Source organism: Lygodium microphyllum, chromosome 5 (genome assembly GCF_053477565.2).
Source record: "Lygodium microphyllum isolate KBCC chromosome 5, Lygodium_microphyllum_v1.1.10, whole genome shotgun sequence".
Classification (NCBI taxonomy): domain Eukaryota; kingdom Viridiplantae; phylum Streptophyta; class Polypodiopsida; order Schizaeales; family Lygodiaceae; genus Lygodium; species Lygodium microphyllum.
The window spans coordinates 45,210,279-45,232,899 of NC_141139.1; the positions used below are offsets into that span (position 1 = coordinate 45,210,279).

Consider the following 22,621-nt stretch of genomic DNA (forward strand, 5'->3'; position numbering starts at 1 on the left):
AGAGTTGCAAATGGGTTTTGAACTGCTGTGTGGAGACCTATGGCCTATAGTGGGTTTCCGTGTAGACTGTTACACCAAGAAGACAAGGCATGTTTACACGATGGTTGGTGTCTTGTGTGAACAATAAATGATTGGACACGAGGTTTAGTGTGTGTGCCATCCATCCTAGTTTGAATCCGCCCTTAGGCTAGTTACACACCAAATGGCAAATGCTCACTTTGCAAATATTAACCAATTAAAATACTTTTTTAGGGGTTGGGCGTCCAGAATCCTTTAGACATTGGAGAGGATATGACCCATTGTTTAGTTATTAAACAAGTGAACTCCCTGCCCATTTTTGGATGGGGAGTCTCCCTCACCCAGTTTCTAAACTCATGGACAAGGGTACGCTTTTTTGCATTTGCAACCAATCAAAAAAATTATAAATATAATAAATTTTACTATTTTAAAAGTAAAATGTGTCTTTTTAGTATGGAAAGGCTTTGAGCCCATTTCTGTGCCTAGTTTCAAAAATTACATGCCCACACTTTGAGTAGAGGTTGGATGTCCATCACTTAATGTGGAACCAGCCTTAGTCTAACAATAAAAAACCTTATAACAATAATAAATTTATTATTATAAACGTTAATTAGAGCTACTAAACGTTAATTATAATAACGTTTGTTTAATATGATAATATTGCGAAAACTAATGTTTTTTGGTTTCACACACCGATACAGACTCTCTCTCGGAGGTCGGCAGGCTCTCTCTCTCTCTCTCTCTCTCTCTCTCTCTCGACGTGCGTGGTGCCACAATCCACTATTACTCTCAACTCCTCTTTGCTCAACGGTACCCGCGCGCGCTCTCTCACCCCGCGCGCTCTTTCTCTGCCAAGGATTACCGGGAGGGGTCACCTTCTTACTCTCTGTTTTTCCATTTGGCTCGTCTCAATTATCTTCAGAGGAGCTCTCTGTAACTACAGCGCAAACCAGGACTGCCATGAAGAAAGTATAACCGTCTCATCAGGTTCAGGAGATCGAAAGTCATAAGGGCTCCACTAATCAGTCGGTGTCAAATGGTGGAGAAGCTACGCTGGACGGTGCTGCTGTGATTCCATCGCGCGACAAAGGACACATTCCAAGATTCGCAGGTAAGATTGGATCTGAGGGACGAAATTCTTAATGTATGCATGACTAAAATAGGCTTGTTTCTGAAGGATAAAGTTCTTAATATATGCTTGGCTATAGTAGGCTTGATGAAAGATGCAAAATTGCCTTGGTTAAAATGGCAACATAATATCTATGCACAAATGCAGATGGAGGCCTCGCATGCCTCCTAATTGTAAGATTAGCAATGCAGTGGAGCTTTTAGCAACATTGATGGCTGAGGTTGTTTGCCTCTTGCATAATGAGAAGCCATGCATGTGGAAATGCATTTGCTGGTGAAGGCAAAAGGCCTCACTATTTGTTTGAGGCTTTTTGTTTCATGTTGATGCGGCTGCTTGATTAAAGACTCCAGTGATGAGCTATTTTAGAGATATGACACTACAAATACCTTAAAAGGATGATTCATTCAAGACCATTCCTTTTTACCATTGATTTTGCCAAGTGGTTTAATGTACTTCTTTGTTCATAATATCTTTAGTTCAACATCCTCATACTTAAGAGGAACGTCTCTATAACCCCCATCACATGCATCATGCATAGCATATGCTCCCACAACTTTGCACTCCAAATCAATTTCATCAAACAAATCATATGTAGACACATAATCATCATCGACCTTAACATCATTCTTAACAAATGGCTCCAAATCAGTATTCAAGTCATCCAAATGAGTAGTTTCATCTTCACAAAAGTTGCCTTGGAGGGCCTTGCACAAGGGAAGGGGGATGGAGCATAGATAGCCCTCTCTTAGGCAAACTTGTCACAAAAGTGGCTCCTATAGAAGAATCCTTAACATAGACGGTGAGCTCGGTGAAGACAACGCGAGTCTCAAGTCTGGGAAGGCCAAAAACTGAGAGAAGATGGAAGCTCAAGTTAGGAACATGTAGGGCCTCTGGAATGGAGCTCAATGGACGATTAGACAATAGAGGCAAAGTGCCAACACTCCTAACAAGCATCGAAGAAATGTCACTAGTAGTGATGATACTCTTGAACGGATGGAGATCCTGTAACAAATCACCTTGGGGAGTCATAGGACTCCAGACACCACTGTCAATGAGCCAAGGTTGCTCAGAAGACAAGATAGTTGAAGAACGCTCCTCCATCTGATAAATGTGTAGAAACATGAATTCGGTGGTAATAGCAGGTGACAAAGTAGAGGTAGACAAAGTCTTCGACGTAGATCCACCCTTTGCTCTTGAACAAAGGTGAGGGTATATCCTCTAGCACTTCTTCTCAGGGTGTGAGGTCGTCCCACAATGAGAACATGTGGGATATCCTCTACGCTTTCCCACAAAATTTGTATCGGAGTGGAAGGATGACTCCAACTTCTATCCCTTCCCTTTCTTTTGCTTGGGGTGTCCTGTACCTGTAGATAAAGGCGCATAAGCACGGCCATGTGCACGGGCTTTGCAAGAATCTAGCTCACTGTGATGCACATCTTGCTCAAGCACCAATGGGACTAGCTCCACCCAAGTGAGTCTCCTGGCTATGAGAAGTGAGAAGGCTTGTGTAGAACACATCATATGTCGGTGACGGAAATTTGAAAATGCAAAGTCACAAGTAAAGGGCAAGATGGACCCTTGGGATGCCATCCCCATAACGGATTTGTGATGAGACGTGTCACTTACAAAAGTGACGTCACTTTAACATTTGTCACAAAGTGACGGAACGGGGATGCAAAATGTGACGGGATGCTTGTTTGTGACAGATCCGGGATGGTATTTGTGACAAAGACATCATCATCATTATCATCATCTTCCCCCTTCTGGCTTTTGTCATCATCTTCATAATTCTTATCCTCTTCCTCATTGTCCTGCTCTTCTTCAATAGTCCCTTCCATGGTCCTTTTCAAGGTTGGCAAGGCCTTGTCTATCGAGATTGTTTTAGAACCGTTTAGGGGAAAACCACTCAGCCTAATCTCATGACGGGGATGGGGACGGTGACAGTCCCTTTTGAGGTTGGCAAGGCCTTGTCTATTGAGATTATTTCAGATTTGTTGGAGTGTTGTGGCCTTGTCTATTGGGACTGTTTCAAGCCCCTCGAACAACTAGGGCCTTGTCTATTGAGACTGTTTCAAGGCACTTTGAGAGTTGATGTATATTGTAATAAGTTGATTTCAAGCTTGGCTAGAGTTGTTGAAGTTATGCCTTTGTATGTTACTTTGATGATGCATATTCTGAATTTCAAAGTCAAGGCAAAAAAAAAGTTAAAATTTTAAATATATTTTGAATTTCATCCGAGTTCCCCATCCCACGTCCCCTATTTTTGGCCGTCCCTGTCACGTCCCTGTCCCCGTCACCATCCTTGTCCCCCATCACTTGTGACTATGGGAAAATGTGAGAGAAGAGTCACATCTAGGTCCTTTGAAGAAATGTTGGAACCAAGAAATGAAAGCTCATCCCAAATCTTCTCCATCCGGTGGATGTGATTCCTCATTGCAGGGGAATTCGCAACAAAGAGCTGTTGTAGCTTCAACTCAAGAGATAAGCGATGCCCAAATGTTTGGATCCAGAAGAGAGATGCCAATCTCCTCCAAATCTCTGCAACAATGCGGATATGTCTCACATGCATGAGTACAGAATCTATACAACTCAATAAGAGAAAAAAGCGGGCTCCGACATTCAACCGATCCAATAAAGCTGCCGAATCTGCAGCCACACCATCATGAGAATCCATGGTAGGTCGAAGAATAGGGACATAAACAAAATCCCCAAGGTCACAGTCATGGAGGAGGAGACACTCCATGCGGCATGACCATAGAGGGTAGGTCGTCCCATCCAGCTTGTTGGATGTGGAGAGAGAGGGTAGGATCGGCACCTACTCAAGAGATGCCATCAATACCAATTGGGGACTAGAAGCCCCGGAAGAATATAATGAGAAAAAGTAATAAGATGGTTGTTGGTTTCAAGGATCCCGAACCACACAATCCCCCATAGCATACACGTCGGCCATAAATGTCCTTCAAGAAATACTTGCAAGGAAAAAAAAGATGCTGCAATTGGAATGTCTTGCACCTATACGAGGTCTGTCAACCTACAAATCAGAAAAGACTGATGGAGACGGGGAGCATCTGAGGTACGAGTGATGATTCGATGCCTAGCTGAAGGAGCAGATCTGCAAAATGCAGATATGCTTGTAATAAAAGCAGTCAAAACAGGTCAGAAACCTGGCTTCCAGCCAAGAAAGAGGCCACCTAGCAAAGAGAAAGTTCGTCCAGCAGAAAACACAGCAACAAAAGTAAATCTGTCTGCCAAATAGAGGCCGCCCAGCCTATAAGGGTGCCACCCAGCAAAGAGGAAACAGCCCAAATGCAAAATTCAGACTCTGATTGCTGTAAACAGGCCACCCAGCACACACTAGGTTGTGCCCAGCTGACAAAGGGACTATCTGCCTGGAAAAGTCCGCTTGAGTGCTGTAGAAGAAGTCGCCCAGGCCTGTAATAGGCTGTCCAGCGCAAGAAACTGCCTGAAAGCCAGAAACACAAAGCTGAGCGAGGAAACCTGCACAAAACGCAGATCTGCTGGAATAAATGCAGACGCAGAAATCAGGAGCAAAATCTGCACAAAACACTGCTGAACAAGCCGCCCAGCACGAATAAACTGCTGCCTGTTGCCAATGAGACTCCCAACTGTAAAACACAGGTTTGCTAGCACTGATGCCTGAAAAACAGGCCACTTGCACCTGAGATGAGTGTTGGACATTGGGGCTGCTGCGAACAGAGTGCTCCTCTTCAAGATCTCTGGCTCCCACGCATGACTTTGATACTATGTGAGAATGCACAACAAGAAGAGGAAAGTGAACACAGAGAGAAGGAGAGAAAGAGAGAATGCATGAGAGGGAAGGAACAATGTGATTGCAATGGCTGAAGGTACAAGGCTGCAACAGTTAGCCCCAATACATAGCTCTACGCGTCACTCTGGGTGTCAGACGGTAGCAGGGGGATGAGAGAATGAGAAGGGCTGGCTGATCACGAAGGATCAATGATGGATGATCAGAATGGGAGGCTAGGTTGCCTATATATATAGGTGAAAAAGAGGGAAACCCTAAATGTGGTCAAACCTTAAAAAATAGTCAAAAGTGCATAAAAAGAAATGCACTAATGTGCTCTTCATCTAAAGTGTCTAAAACACATAAAATGACAGACAAATACAATGTTGTAGCTCCCAATTGTCAGATTGCAGCAATGCAGAAGCGTAGGACAAAGATTGAGAGAGAGTGAACACAGAGAGAAGAGAGAGAGAGGATTGACAAAAGAGTGATGTATTTGAGTATTTCAAAACTTTCAAGGCTGCTGTTGAAATAGAAATAGGCTTGAAAGTTAAGTACTTGAGATTAGATGGAGGGGAACAATACCTCTCTAATGAGTTTAGTAGCTTCTTGAGGTCTTTTGGGACAAAGAGACAGTTTACTTGCAGGTATATCCTACATCAAAATGGGGTTGCAGAAAGAAGAAATACTAAATAGGCATAGTATAGAAGCTGCATGGCCATTGATGGTGGCTGAAAAGGATAGCCAAAACATTTTTGGTATGAAGTTGTTTATACTGCTGTCTATATTATGAACTGAACCTACAGCTGCAATTGATTGGATGAAAAGAAAATGCCAAATTTTTTTTGGTCTGAAGTTATTCATATTGTTATCTATATTATGAATAGAACTTTCACAGTTGCAGTTCATGATATGACCCCCCAAGAATGCTTTATAGGTAAGAAGTTTGATGTTTGGCTGTATTGCATATGTTCGTGTGCCAGATGAGGTGTGAAAAAAGCTTAATCCAAAGGCTAAAAAATGTATTTTATTGGATATTATTTAGAGAAAAAAAGATATCATTATTATAACCCTGTCATAGGTGAGTTTAAAGTGAGCATGGATGTTATTTTTTATGAGATGAGCAGTTAGTATGTATTTAGTGGTGATGTATTGGATAATAATGATGATGATCATGCTACTTATGTGTAGAAAGGAAAACAACAATCACAGAGTCTTAGTGGGCCAGAAACATCATTTGCTACTACATCAATAGTTAGCCCTTAGTCTCCCATGAGTAGCTCCACATCTTTAGGTGGATCTACAAGCATTACAGGTAGAGACAAAGGAAATAAGAAAGTGTCAAATGGTAATGGTGCATCTACTAGTCATTTGGGATTTGATGGAGATTCTAGTGGTTCAGAGAGTTTGGATGATGAGCTTGGTATTCCTTCAGTCAATACACTAAGTGTATAGAAAACACATGGTAATGTAAAGGCTCCATTGAGTGATTCAGTGGTATGCACGTCTAATAGTCAGATATCTTGTCCAAAGATTTGGTTTTGAAGGCTATGCAACTTACTATCATGCTTATATGGTAAAGATGGTTGAGGATGTCGAGTCCTCTTGTTTTGAGAATGATGTTGGTCGTGCTCATTGGGATGCAACAATGGATGAGAAGATGGTTGCATTAGAAGTCTATAAGACTTCCGATTTGGTACCCTTGCTTAAGGGCAATAAAGCTATTGGTTGTAAAAATTGAATTTACAAAAGCAAGCATAATGTAGATGGTTCAGTTAGCAGGTATAAGACTAGGCTAGTTACAAAAGGCTATGCTCAAAGATATAACATAGGTTATGAAGAGATATTCAACGCAGTTGCTAGGGTGGTAACTGTTAGATGTGTTATTGCTTCGACAGCAACCAAAGGTTGGAATTTGCAGCAAATGGATGTCAAGAATGCCTTCTTGCATGGTGAATTATAAGAAGAGGTGTACATGGAGCAGGCAACATGTTATGAGGATTTAGAGCATTCCATATATGTGTGTAGGTTAAAGAAGGCCCTCTATGGACTGAAGCAAACACCTAGAGCATGGTCTGACAAGATTGAACAATATCTTGTCAACATTGGCTTTTATGTTTTTGATACTGACTATTCACTTTATGTGAGAAAGGGAGATGTAGGCTTGGTTATCATAGTCATCTATGTGGGTGACTTAATTATTACAAGTAATAGTGACAGTGGGATTGTGCAAGGTAAGGATTTTTCAAAGAAGAAGTTTGAGATGAATAATTTGGGTGAGCTGAAGTACCTTCTCGGTATTGAGGTAATTAGATGTAATGATGGTATATGTTTATTCCAAAGGCAATATGGCTTGGATATGTTATCCAAGTATGGTACGACAGCATGTAAGCTTCTTTCAGTACCATTGGAGCAAAATGTGAAGTTGAGTGCTGATGCTGAGGATGAGATAGAAGACCCTACTATGTTCAAGAGGATAGTAGGGAGTCTAATTTACATGACTATCACAAGGCTAGACTTGAGCTATACTATTTCAGATTATGCAAATGCCTAGAAAGCCTCATTTGGATGCAGTTAGATGCATATTGAGTTATGTGAAGTCCGCTTTACATTATTAAATTTTTTATGAGGTAGGTAAGAATGTACATGTGTTTGGATACGCAAATGCACATTGGGTTAGTAGTATGTAAGATAGAAGATCTACTAGTGGATTTATGTTTTCCCTTGGTAGCATAGCTGTCACGAGGACATGAAAATTTGATGCTTTGCTTATGTTTAATTTACATTTGATTAAAGGATTAATCAAATGTGCAATTAAAAGATGCACATGTGTTGCACATGTGAGGTGCAAGCTACTTTCTCATAGTTGAAGACTGAAGGACCTGTGAAAAAGATGGGTGTTAAAGGCAAAAGTTGTAACAAGTTACACTTGTTAGATTCTAGGTGAATTTTGGTGTCAGTTTGCCCCTAGGACCATTAATTGGCGATTAAGTGTCAGTGGTGACACTAGGGACTACGCATTAATTAATGGATTAATGCTTGTCCAAGGGTCAATTAATGTATGGGAACACTTTGGGTTGCAAATGGCCTAGCTAATTAATTTTTGGATGGGCAGGGTCAATTTTTTGGGCATGGATTAAGGGCTGAATTAATTAAATGGCTGAAAATTGCTGAAAATGGATTAAGAAAGCTGCCACTTGGCAAAACTTTCCCATGTAAGTGGGGGAAAGGCTAAATAGGGCTGAAGGGAGAGGGAAATCTCGTTTTTTCATTTTGGAGCTGTTGGAAAGAGGTGTTGGACTGTTGCTGCCAGCTTTTGGGGCCAATTCCCAGTCATTGGAGACCATTTTTGGTGATGGAGATTACATATTCTTGACCTTGGGAAGCTAACAATTGCTGTTGATGCACTTTCTCCTGAAGATCACAGTCTTTGATGCTCCTATTGTTCTTGGTGCATCTGTTTGGGGCTGGTACAGCAGGGCAGCAACTGATTTTGATCAGTTCTTTGCGACAAATCTCAAAATTTTTTCTCTCTACAGCATTCTCTCATCTACTTCAGCCTATGCTCAGCCATTGTCAGTAATTCTCAGCCATTCGGAGGAGATCTCAGCCATTTTTGGAGGGGTGATTTGTAATCTCTGCAGTAAAATCTCTCTGATAAAGTGGTAGTGTACCTCAATGTGTTTAGTCCTGACATGATAAACTGGATTTGTTGCCAGGAGTACACTACTGAGATTGTCACATAACAAGGTCACTAGAGCAACCGCATGTATATCCAAATCAGCCATAAGCTTGAGTAGCCATGCAATCTCACATGTTGCAATGCACCACCTCTGTACTCTACCTCAGTGCTAGATAATGTAATCGTTGGCTGCTTCTTACTGCTCCAACTAATCATTTCACTTCTAAATCCAAAGACACAACAACTTGTAGATCTATGATCATATGAGCATTCTGCCAAATCCGCATTTGTGTAACCAATGAGTTTCAGGACCTTATCCTTCTCATAGAATAACCCATGATCTGTAGTGGACTTTACATATCGCATAATTTGTCTAATAGCATCCAGGTGTAGCTTCCTGGGCTTTTGCATGAACTGCCTTATGAGCCCAACTGCATAACTCAAATCAGGCCTTGTGATGGTTAAGTAGATCAAGCTTCCAACCATCTGCATGTGCATAGTCACATCATTAATTTTAGCTTCAGTGCTAATGTCCAACTTGACTTCTGATCAAGAGGTGTATCCAGCGGTTAACATTCAGCCATGCCATATTTCTTCAGCATTTCCATGGCATAGTGTTTCTGCATCAGCCATAAACCATTTTCAGCCTTGATTACCTCAATACCTAAGAAATACTTCAGTCACCTAAGTCTTTCATGTCAAATTCAGATTTCAGTATCTGCATAATATGCTATATTCCAAAGTCATCATCACCTGTGATTATCAAATCATCAACATAGATAACTAGCACTACCAAACCTTTGTTTTGTCTTTTTTGTAAACAGACTATGATTAGCCCTGCCAACAGTAAATCCCAAACTTTGGAAGTAACTACTGATCCTTGCAAGCCAGGCTCTCGGAACTTGCTTCAGCCCATACAATGCTTTTTTCAGTTTGCATACATAATATTGAAAATCAGGGTGTATATGTCCTTGAGACTGATCCATATAAACATCCTCTTTCAAGTAACCATTGAGAAAAGCATTTTTCACATCCATCTGCTGTAATTTCCAGCGTTTAGCAGCAGCTAATGCGATCATTATTCGTATGGTTGCCATGTTGGCGACAGGGCTGAATGTTTTCTCATAGTCTAACCCATACTACTGAGCATATCCTTTAGCAACTAGCCTGGCTTTATACCTCTCTACACTGCCATCCGACTTGCATTTAACTTTGTAGAGTCATTTGCAGCCAATGGTCTTCTTTCCTTTTGGTAGTGACACAAAATCCCAAGTACTATTTTTAGCCAAAGCATCTATCTCCTCATCCATAGATGTGCACCAATTTTTATCCATCACTACTTCAGTAAATGTAGCAGGCTCTTTAATCTCTGTCACCTTTGTCATATAAGCAAAATGCTTTGCAGAGTAACCACTATAAGTCAGCCTATCCACAGGGTACATGACTCTCTACGATCGTTTAAGCTGTGGTGCACTACTTGATTCCCCTTTCTCATTAGGCAGAATGGACCTGTTCTACCTAGTACTAGGCGTATACACTGTCGGAATACCAAGCTCACTGTCTAGACTGTCAGGTGAGTCATAACTTGAAGTCATCTTGCTAGGTGCCATCATACCATCATCAGAAGCTTTTCCTTGCCCTTTGCTATCAATCACATCATATCTTCCCCTCATTGACATAGTGGTGTTAGTGGATAGTGAGCTAGAGCTCTGCAATCTCTCTGTCCATGGAGATACCGTTGTACCACTAGGGCCTGTCATTGTAGTACTTTGCTGCGAATCAATTGTAGAAACATGTGTAGAAGGCATATCCGATGGCACTATAGCCGGTGATGCATACCAAGAGGCCATCTCATCAAAGATGACATCTCTGCTTACTAATGTATCCCGAGTAGAGGAATCATAACATTTGTATGCCTTCTTCTCCTGCGAATATTCAATAAGACACGTGCATTCGAATCCAGCTTTTTTCTTCTCATTAGATATGTGCATATAAGTAAGACTGCCAAATACTTTCATGTGACTGACATCAGGCTTGCAGCCATACAATTTCTTAAATGGTGTCATCTCATGAATAGCTACAGTGGGAGTCCTATTCAAGATATACATGGCTGTCATAATAGCCTCAGCCCAATAATAGAGCAGCATACTCTTCTCATTCATCATTGCCTTGTTCTTCTGTTCTGCTACCCCATTCTGTTGTGGAGTATAGCTGCATGTAAGCTGCCTACGTATGCCATTTTCAGCCAAAAAATTGTCAAACTCATTTGACACATACTCCCTACCACTGTCAGATCTCAAGCAAGAGATATAACAATCAAATTCCTTTTCAATCTACTTTTTAAATTGCTGAAAAACAACAAACACCTCATCCTTTGTTTTCAGTATATAAACCCAAGTATAGTCGACTGAAGTCATCAATGAATGTCACATAGTAGTCGGAGCCTCCCATAGATGCATTATGGGCCAGCCCCCACACATTAGAGTGAACTAACTGCAATGGCTGCGTACTTTTTCTTACATGCTTGACAAATGGCAACCTTGACTGTTTACCAAATTGAAAAGCATCACAGACATGACCAATATCTGTATACTGAAACTTGGGTAAACCTGTCACAAGCTGTTTCTTTTGTATCATTTGCAGCTGTTGAAGATTAACATGTCCCACTCTCTTATGCCATATTTCCAACTCTTTACTGTGTTAGAGCCATGGGCAAATATTGCTCGTTTCAGCTGTGGCAAAGTGGCATCAAGAGTAAAAGTCTTGCCATTCCTATGACAGCGAGCAATCAATTTGCACCCATTACCAAACTCCTCAATAAAGCATGCATGCTTGTTAAATCAAACCTGCAAATTCTACTTAGTCATCTCACCCACCAGACAATAGATTTTTAGTAATTGATGGGACATGTAATACATCATGTAAGTTTTTCTTCCTGCCATCATGGATTACGAAAGGTACTTTGCCTTTATGTTCTATGCTATGCTGTGTGTCATCCCCTATGCATACATAGCCATTCTTCTCAGGTACCATATCTGTAAACCAGTCACCATGAGGTGTCATATGATTCGATGCCCCCGAATTAATGTACCAAACTGCATTCTCATGAGACTTTTTAGCAGCCCTATCTTTTACATATGTCATGGCAAACAATCTATCCCCAAATGCATGTTCTGCCTGACTCGACGATGCATAATGTCCATGCTGTTTGCCTCTTTGATTGCCATGCTTCTTCCAACAGTCCTTGGCAATATGACCATACTTTCCACAGTAGTGACAATCCTTATCCTTATTAGGATTATCAGATGGACGCTGCTGCTGCTAGGAGTCTCTACCTCTAGGGCTAGATCTTCCTTTGCCTTTGAAATTTCCACCTCCTTGTGCATTCGAACCCTGCTGGTTATTATGACCATAGGATATATTTTGTTGGCCTCCTCTGCCAGAACCATAACCTCTACCATGGCTGCCATGGCCACGTTGATTCGAATAAAATGGAACATCCTTGTTCTTGGAGCTACTAGAACGTGCCAATCTAAGTTTAACCTCTTCATGAATAAGCAATGCAACTAGCTCATTGAAATCCGGCATTTCAACGCGCACAAAGATGAAAGTATCAAATGACTTATATTTAGATTCCAAACCATTTAATGTCATTGCAACCATGTCTTCATCCTCAACTTGTGTGCCAATGGATGCTAGCTGATCCACAATAGTCTTAATCTCTGTGACATAATCATGTATAGATCTGCCTTTTCTTTCCATGTTGTTGAATTTCTGCTTCAACTGTATCTTCTTGGCACTAGTAGTTGTGCCATAGTACTTGATCAATATGTTTCATGCATCTACTGGTGACTTTAGTTCATGATCTGCATTACCATAACATCCGAGATACAAAGAGATAACCAGTGCAGCACCCTGCGAGCTATTTCCAACCAAGCTCTGTGCACTCGTCTTTGATCAGTTGTAGGATTCCTTTCTGGAATTTCAGGTTCAACTTCAATACCTGTCATTACCAAGTCCCAATATCCTTTTTCTATCAGGAAATTCTCCATGCGGAACTTCCATATGGCATAATAATTGTTATCAAGCTTTTTTCCCACTATCTGGGTTATATTGTCGGTTATGTTTGCATTTGCCATGTTTCCAAACAATGCCCGACTACCTGCAAACCAACAAGTCTAACTGACTAACTGCAGTCTTTGATTGTCTATGACAGTTTTTTGCAACAAATTCATGGCTGAAACCAAAGTATTTCAGGCCCTTAACATCTCAAAACATCCACAACATGTGGTATAACTCGTAGGTATATCAATCAATACATAAACCATGTAGGTGTTTTAATCACTTCGTTGATGAAGTGCGCGCCTTGATCACTGACTAGTTCAATGGGACAACCAAACCATGAGATTACCTGCTCCCAAAGGAACTTGGTTATGGTCCTAGCATCATTTTTCCTAGTGGCTCATGCTTCTACCCACTTTGTGAGATAGTCTGTGGTGACTACGATGTACTTGGCTTGCAAGTATTATGCTGCAAGACTAATCAGCCCAATGAAGTCAATTCCCCATTTGTCGAATGGTTGCCTTGCGATGATATTTTGTCCTTGCAAATAGGGGTCTTGGTCCATTGGCACTCATCACAGTGCTTCACAAATTATATTGCATCATGAAGAAGTTTGGGTCACCACAGTTGAGACTACATTACCTTATGTGTTATCATATCTCCGCTAAAGTGTCCTCTTGTGATTCCACCGTGTGCCTCCGCAAGTACGTCATGCATTCATATTTGCACACACATCGTCGTAGTAAGCCATCTTGTCCTAACCTATAGAGGTGACTGGCTATCAGTTGATAGGGTTGTATCTTGAGGATAAGGCGCCTAAGCCGAGCCTTCTCGATAGGTCTTTTGGGTAGTTTGTGCACTAGTACTTGGACTATGTCATCTGCCTAGTACGGCATCAAGTCGGCTCTAAATAAGTCATTTTCACTAGACACGTTGAAAAGATGCACATTTGGTAAGTCGTCTACTATACCCTGTCCAGTGGCTTCTCACTATCAGAGTACATACATGTAGTTTGAAATTTGTAAACTATCAGTGACCAACTGTTGATTCACAACTAAAAATGATATGTATACATGTCATACATGCTCAAAAACTTCATAGACATCTACTACTACATATAGCAGTCCAAATATGACCATGCGAGTACAAATTAGTGTTAACCATAAGTACAAGTGTCAAAACTCCTGTTCACAAATTGCAGACAACAAATATTCAGCAAAGCAAGGTTTATCCAGCTCCAAAATGTCTTCAAATCAGTTTATACATTTGCTTCAGTGTGTCAGGGTCAATACATGACCATACATACAACCATAGACACTCTGTCTTCAAGAAGCAATGCCATGGACTACATTCCCTACTTGTAATCAGCCAAGACACTTTAAATGCATTTGTTTTCAACTCTAGACTTCAGTTTTCAGTAGCATTCAATGCTTGTCCTAATGCTTCAAACATTCCAAGACATATCCCAAACCATACATTTGATAGGGACCAATCAATGTCATGTAGTGCTTCAGGCAAAGACCATGTTTGATGTCCACAGTTTTATGGCAGTTTTCAGCCTGTAATTTTCAGATTTGTAAATTCATTCCAAAACTGAATTTTTAATCCTTTTAATCATGCCCAAGTGTACACCGGTATTGCCTAGACATTCACCTAGCATTCTAGCTAGTCATAACCATCATTCCAAGGCATGTATGGATCAAACGATACCCTATATTAGTGCTGGAAATTCCAGGATAGATTTCAGCCTGTCAGATACTTCTAGATCTGAGTATTTTTGTCAACAAACTTCAGCCCATCAGCATGACAATCAATATACATGTCTCCCTGAGCATACCTATGTTCTAATGAAGTTTCCTAGACATGTCCAAGAGCTCCAAAACCTTTCCAATGTAAAGCATATGCTGTATATACCCTGTATACAGCAATTCAAGACTGTTTCCAGGTTTGCAATTCACTATTACAACTCATAGATTAGCTTCCACAAAGGCAATAGCATAGCAAAACCTTCAAGTACTTGTCGAAGTGTGTAAGCAAGTTGTAGATTACTTGACTAGTGATAATTTTATTGATTTGCAGCCATGGAAAACAATTTGGACAGTAGACACAAACACATGATGTAGCCTAGGGGTGTATTCAGCAACTCTTCAATACACTGATGATCAGTGCTCTCTCTAATGTGATCAATGAAGGCTCCAAATGCTCCAAACAAGACCTAGACAACCTCCAATAGCAATCACAAACTAAATGAAGTAGTGCATATCTTCAACAGGAACAATGGTAGTCAGCCCCTCTTGTCAAGAATCCTGAATCTTCAAGTTCCAAGTCTACTTCACAAATACTATCCACCACAAAGCCCATTCATGGCTCTGATACCATGTTAGAAGAGAGAGAGATAGAGAGAAGGGTTGGAGCAACTGAAAAGAGCCGTATGCTCACACTCACACACTTTTTCTCTTATTCCATAATCCATATATCTAAAAGTGAATACAACACTCTAAGGTCTGTAAGACCATTCACACATAGCCTTAATCCACTGACTTAGTTAATGTCCCACACTTGCTGATATAGCTGGACACAGCTAAGACTCTATTAGTCACACACACGAGCTTGAAGTCTCAACAACTATGACAACATGAGCAGTATACAACTAGCTAGGAACCTAGAGTTCCATGCTAGGAGAAAAAAAATTGAGATGCACTACCACTTTGTGAGAGAGAAGATACTTGCAAGGGAGATTGACTTAGTATATGTCAGCACACAGGATTAGATAGTTGACATTTTCACAATGGCATTGGATGCAAAGAAGCTTCGAAAGTTTCAAAGCTTACTTGGAGTTGTAGAGATACAGTTGAGCTTGAGGGGGAGAGATGAGATGGCAAGCTCAACACATGCGAACATTGATGATGGACCGCCTGGTTAGATGGGTCTGCATGTCTACACTTAGCATTTCGGCGGTCATTATGATCCACATGGCCATAGACTTATCACTTATTATATTTAGCTTTTTGCATCTACCTACAACTAGCATAGTTATAAGACTAGTTGATTATTATAGTCAGTTATGCACTATTTGACTTAGTAGGCCACTTTCCTTTATGTTTTATCTTATCTATACTTTATGTACATTGTATTGTGTATGGAAGAAGAAGAAAAAACCAGCAAGAAAATGTTTTGTCCTCCATCTCTCTTCTTATGTTCTTGATTAAGCTTCATGTTGTGTGTATGGTGTGTGCTTAGCGCAACAACTCAAGCAAGTCCCTCTCACCACGTGATTCTTGACAAGAATAAAGTGATAATGATAGGTGGTTGCTACTTATAATGTATAGGTATGCGTGTGATAAGTACAAGTAAATGTATGTGGCTAGGCATATGTGGCCTTTAGCCCCCAACATTGAAAGGTGGAGCAAAAGTGGAAGTAGGAATGGAAGCAAGAGCTATGGAGGTTCAAGCAAAGAAGAGAGTCACACATGCATAACTTGTCTTTGGCAAGGAGCTTGTAGTATCTCCTAAAAGGCTTAATCAATGCCTATTTAAGGAAGCAAATAGGAAGTTCTATATACATATAAAATCCTAACTTGGATAGAGTTGGAGGAACAAAAGATGACTATCCCAAGAATTTTTTTAAAGAATATATTAGCACGTTGAAAAATAGACATTTTTCTTCTCACTAAATAGTTGATGTTTACTCTTGGGTGCATACAACAAAAAGCTCACACATTGAAACAAATAGGAAGAGCTATACACACAAAATCTTGACTCAGATAGAATTGGAGTAACTCAATATGACTATCCTAAGAAAAAATTCTAAAATATATTAGCATGTTGAAAAGTGGATACTTTTTCTTCTCACTACACGACTGATGTCTGCACTTAGATCTAGAAGAGAAAAAGTTCACACATGTATATCTTGTCTCTATTAAGAAGCTAACCATATCTTAAGAAGATTTGAACTAAATATGAGAACTCCCAAATGCAAAAAAAGGAAACAACCATGCTAGTAGTAACCTTGCTATTGCAATGTAGCAAAGCTTCACAAAACATCATGGCATTGCCAAGTTTGCATGATATCGATGGCTAACAATGATTGGAATAGCTAAGAGGTTGATGATGCATGAAATCATGGACAACCTCATTAATGTTTAAAACTTGCAAGAAGATGCAATACATGTGCTTGTATGGGAGATACACTATATTCTTTGCTTTTCTCTTTTGAAAATCTGGGTAAGATCAACTCAAAAACTGTGATAACGTCCCAATGCTACCTGAGATTTCTTCGTATCCATATGAAACATTTGAAAATCATTGCAAATGATGGTCTCTTAAGAGAGGTGAGCCATGAAGTGGAGGTACGAGCAAAAGTAAGAGATGTGATAACGTCCCAATGCTACCTGAGATTCCTTCGTATCCACACGAAACATCTGAAAATCATTGCAAATGATGGTCTCTTAAGAGAGGTGAGCCATGAAGTGGAGGTACGAGCAAAAGTAAGAGCTATAGTGGAAGGAGCAAGAGCAAGAGCAAGAGAGAGAGAGAGAGAGAGAGAGAGAGAGAGAGAGAGAGAGAGACACACACACACACACACAATGTGGAAACTCCAACAATCACAATGTGTGACTGGCCTTTCTTTTATTCAAATGTCACTAAAAGAATAAAGAATGAAGTGACGGTGATGGGCGCCCACCGCTTGTGTGTGTAAGCGTGGGTACTGTTAGTGTAGTAATATACGGGTGGCTAGTCAAAGACACCTTTACCCCTAACAACCTCTCACTTAAAGGTGAATAGAGAGAGAGACACACACAATGTGGAAACTCCAACAATCACAATGTGTGACTGGCCTTCCTTTTATTCAAATGTCACTAAAATTATAAAGAATGAAGTGACGGTGATGGACACCCACCTCTTGCATGTGTAGGAGCGTATACTGTTAGTGTAGTAATATACGGGTGGCTAGTCAAAGACACCTTTACCCCTAACAACCTCCCACTTAAAGGTGAATATGCCTCCGTGAGGAGGGAAAAAAAGAAAAAAGAATAATTTTACATAGGTATAATAGGATGAGGAAAGGTGTCATCTCATACTACGCCCATCATCTTCCTAAGGAAGGCAAAACACTCCACTGAGAGACTTTTCATGAGCAAGCATGTAGGATTCTGGTTAGTCGAGATCTTGACAAGATCAATAGTCGTGTCCTCAACGACCTCATGAACCCTTCATGACATCCCAATGTCTCTTGCCAGGTGTAGCCATATAGCGTGCCACAATACCAATTGTAAATGCAATATTTGGATGGGTGGCTATCATGGCATACATAAGACTGCCCGCTGCGGATGCATAGGGAATCTTGGCCATCTCGGACCTTTGCTCATCTATTTGTGGACAATCGGCCTATGATACCTTCAAATGAGAAGGCAATGGACACTCAATAAGCTTCACATCTTGCATACGCAAGTGTTTAAGGACTTTATGGATATACTCCTTTTGTGAGATAGATAGAGTAGTCCTTGAGACCTAGTATGCGCAATGTGCATACCAAGTATATAAGAGGCATGTCCCAGATCTTTTGTCTCAAAGCTCTTTTTGAGCCGAGCCTTAAGAGCATCTAGCTCATCATGAGATTTTCCTACCAAAAGCATGTTATCCACATAGAGTACCAAAATCAATAATAATGAACCATCACGGGCTTTCTTTCTATACAAGTGCGAATCCATAGGACTATGACTGTAGCCTTGTGACTGCATAAAAGCATCGAACTTGCAATACCATTCCCTAGGTGCCTACTTTAGACCATCAAGACACTTCCTCAATTTGCATACTAGGTGTTCCTTACTGGGCTCTACACAACCCTTAGGTTGCTCCATGTATATCTCATCATGCAAGTCCCCATGTAAGAACGCCGTCTTGACATCCAATTGATAAAGATCCAAGCGGGGCAACCAAAGCCAGTACTAAGCACAAGGTAGTCATCTTGCCCATAGGAGAAAAGACTTCATCAACGTCAATACCATGTTCTTGCTTAAAACCCTTAGCAACCAATCTGGCCTTGTATACTGGCTTGGGGTGGCCAAGGATACTTTTCAACTTGTATACCCACTTGCAAGGCAAAGCCTTCTTGCCACAAGGCAAGGAAACTAGGTTCCATGTATGAGTCTTATGCAATGAGTCAATCTCATATTACATAGCCCTCTCCCAAGAGTGACAATAATCTCTGCACATAGTCCCATCATATGTGAGAGGCTCTCTTGCATTTGTAACTAAGTCATAATCTATGGAGGGCGTATAATGGTCAGGAGGTCATCTATCTCTAGTAGAATGCCTCAAGGTAGGTTGTGCTGCCTGTTCAACATCATGTCTAACATCCTAGCCATGAGCGTGGGTTGTTGCTAGAGCAAGCTGTCTAGCTGGCTATGTAGGAGCAGGGGGCTCCTCGTGAAAGATAACCTTGCGTATCTCAACCACTTTCCTAGGATGCCTATGCATCTTGTCTTCATGGAAGTCAACATCAAGGCTGCAGATGACTTTCTGTGCATGCGAATCCCAAAGACGGTAATCCAAGGAAAATGCATTTCACACTTTTTGGATCCAACTTATTGCATTGGTCCTTGGGCACATGGCAGAAGGCCTCACATTCAAACATACGTAAATGAGCATATGAGGGAGGTTTTCATGTCCATACCTCCTCTGTAACCTGGAAGTCAATACCACTGTAAGGTGACTTGTTAATGAGATGTATAGTAGTAGAGAGTGCCTCAGCCCAAAAGTGTTGTGTTAAGCCTTCTTGGCTAAGCATACTACGTACTCTCCTAGATAGTCCTATTCATGCAATCAGCCATATCATTCTAGGGAGGTGTGTAAGGGGCAGCCAAGTGGCGCTAAATACCATGCTCGTAACAAAACTGCTCAAAGACACGTGAGACGTACTCACCCCAATTATTGGTCCTTAGGCATTTCAACCTATGCCCATACTAATTCTTTGTGAGAGTAAGCCAATGTTGAAAGATGGCCAAGACATTATATTTCTGCTTTATGGGATAAGCCCAAACCTTACGTGGATCATCATCAATAAATGTGACAAAGTACTTCGCACCCCTTAATGATTGATAGGACATGGGTCCACATATATTTGAATGTACAAGAGCCAAAGGCTCTCCCATGCATGGAATACTAGAATTTCTATGCAAATTCCCAGTCTGCTTGCCATATAAACAGTGATCACATGACTCAAAATGTAAGTAGTCAAAAGGCAGAAGATACTGCAAAGCACTAAGCATTTTTACTCCCTTAAGTGACATATGCCCAACACGAGCATGCTAGAGAGATACACGTGGAATATAATCCACTAGCAAAACATGGTCAATAGTACAAGATATAACCAAGGGGTAGAGGCTGCCAGACTTGGCACCTCTTGCAAGAATAAGCCTACCATGAGTTATCTTCCATACACAATCACCAAAGCATATATGATAACCTACATCATCAAGCTGCCTAGCAGACATAAGGCTTTTAATAAGTGAAGGTACATGATGTAGATTAGGCAAAACAAAAGTGCTACCAGAGGAAAACTGTAGAGTGACATCACCAATGCCAACAATATCAAGAGACCGATCATCACCTAAGGGCATAGAACCAAATACATTGTGATAGGTATAAAACCACTCACGATAGGGGGTCACATGAAAAGACGCACCCAAATCCAAGAGCCAACGCTGTGCATGCATAGACTGAGCCTTGGTTAGCTGAGAGGCATCACGTGAAGTGGTTGCTAATATGTAGTCACCATCGTACTCCTCAACAGATAAAGCATGTGAACTGAGGGAAGCATCATTGTTTTTCTTGTTAGTTTCTTTAGTCAAAAGAGCACTCTCTACATCTTTCAATTTTAGCCCATCAAGTTTGTTGATATTGATCATAGTGCGAAATACATCCCAAGACTCAGGTAAAGTGCCAAGCAGAAACAAAGAATGCAGATTATCTTGAAGCTCAATACCCTGTTGAAGTAGATTCTTTGTGATAGAATGCTAAAGTGAGTAGATAATGGGGTCCCCTCCATGCGAAGATCCATCAACTATTTAAGCCAATACATTTGCGAAGCAGGGCTCTGCTTTGCATAAAGTTCTTGAATCTTTTTCAATAGATTCCATGCACTTTGATATTCATCTTCAAAAACATTATTGTGGACCTCTTCGAAGAGTGACAAAATGATAGTGGACTTGCATAGTGTATCTAAATCAATCGAGTCACGTTCTCTGGTTTAATGCCCTTGTTTCTTAGTGGCTTAATCTACATTTTCTACACCAAAATATGCCATATTTAAGACTTTTAGTAGCCATCGTTGGTGCCATGCAACTTGGCAATGTTAAACAAAGCCGTATCTTTGAGATGACCAGTCATAATAATGAGTCAAACAGAGGCAGATTATGCAGAAAACAGGCTGATGTAATCAGCAGTAAACAGGCCAAAATCACTGCCAAAACAAGCTGAAAATAATAGAAACTGCTAAAATGACCAGCTGTCCACCAAAGAGTACAAAATGTACATCAAATGGCATGATTAAGCTCAGTAAACACATCACAGCCTGCATAAAACAACTTGCTGTAATAAATCACAGCAATGAGAAAATGAGAGCAACAATGATCCAATGTCAAATTATGATTGCAAGGTCGGATCTTGCATCAAGGGGCATGTAACAAACAGTGTTGCAACCAAGAAACATGAGCCAAACACATAAATGTGTCAAAGCAATTGATGTCAGTAGGAGGATACAACCCTTGGCATAAAGAACACAGAGAGTAAGGCAAGCTAGGTGTATGCCTAAATGATAGGACCTGACACAGGTTGGTGTACGCTCAAAGAGAAGACAGACCAAATCAACCCAAAAGCATCCAATGCAGACAACTATATATCAAAAGCATGGACATGTAAGATATTCCAATCTTATATACTCAAGAAGCTCAACTACATAACCCACAAGCTCTGCAATATCGAGAGATAGCATGAAGTTTCCATTGGCAGAAAGATTGATGTCAATCGAGCAACCAAGCTCAAAGATAGCATGTGAATGCATAAGACATCATGTAAGAGTCAATGTTAAATCTTTGACAACCCAAATAAGCATCTCCAAAGTATGCAAATGAAAGCCCGATTGAAGCTCCAAGTGGCAATAAAACACGAACAATGCAAGGAACATGTATTTTTGACATATGCTTCAAAGCATGTAGGTCAAGAATAGACCATAGGCATAATGATTGTCAAAAAGCATGCCACTGTAGACCAATGTCAATCGAATGCCAACCAAGACTGAGCTCTATCGAAGCTCAAAAAACATTTCGAAGTAATACAAGACATGTGCCAACCTCCGTATACATTAGTGTAGCCATATGAATCACCCGGGAAGCACTCGTGACCAGTAGGCAAAGCATAAAGTAACCAAATAAGCTTCAGCCCTGGTGTATTACAGCAGTAAAATCACTACTAAATTGAGATAAAACAAGGCCAAAATTAGCTCAAAATCATTCCCATTACATATGCATAGCATTCCCTGATATTTGGGCATCAATTGGGTACCAAATGGCATCAACAACTAGTGCCAACAAAGCATAAACATCAAATGCTAATGTAACACTACCTCTAAACTACATGTGGACTGTTACAACCATCCTTGAATTGATGTACATCAGTCCAAACCCAATGCCAATGATCAAAGCCTTCAATGCCAAGCTCTAGGCACGTTTGTATGCATTAGATGAACCCTTTTCAGGTGCCCAAGACTTGGGAAAACTGCTATTGTCCAAAGTGAAGCTGAGAAGTGATCTGTGATTAGCCACACTAATGGTGCCTTCAGTCGAGAGGGGTTGGGAAGTTGCAACAAAGCTTTGGCTAGGTGTGGGGGTCCCCAAGGAGTTCAAGCTCCCCTTCAGGGACTCAGTCCTTATCAGGCCACATAGATCTGTAGATACAAGTTTCA

The 22,621-nt window shown here is 40.8% G+C and overlaps 1 protein-coding gene across 4 annotated transcripts in view; it reads left to right on the forward strand.

Moving 5' to 3' along the window:
* Positions 1 to 714: 714 nt before the first annotated feature.
* Positions 715 to 22,621, forward strand: part of LOC148035756 (CwfJ-like family protein) — a 173,869-nt gene continuing 151,962 nt past the window's right edge. For all 4 annotated transcript variants that reach the window (XM_087677771.1, XM_087677770.1, XM_087677772.1 and 1 more), the window contains exon 1: positions 715 to 1,129. The gene's annotated coding sequence lies outside the window, so the exon portion shown is untranslated. The remainder of the gene's footprint in view (positions 1,130 to 22,621) is intronic.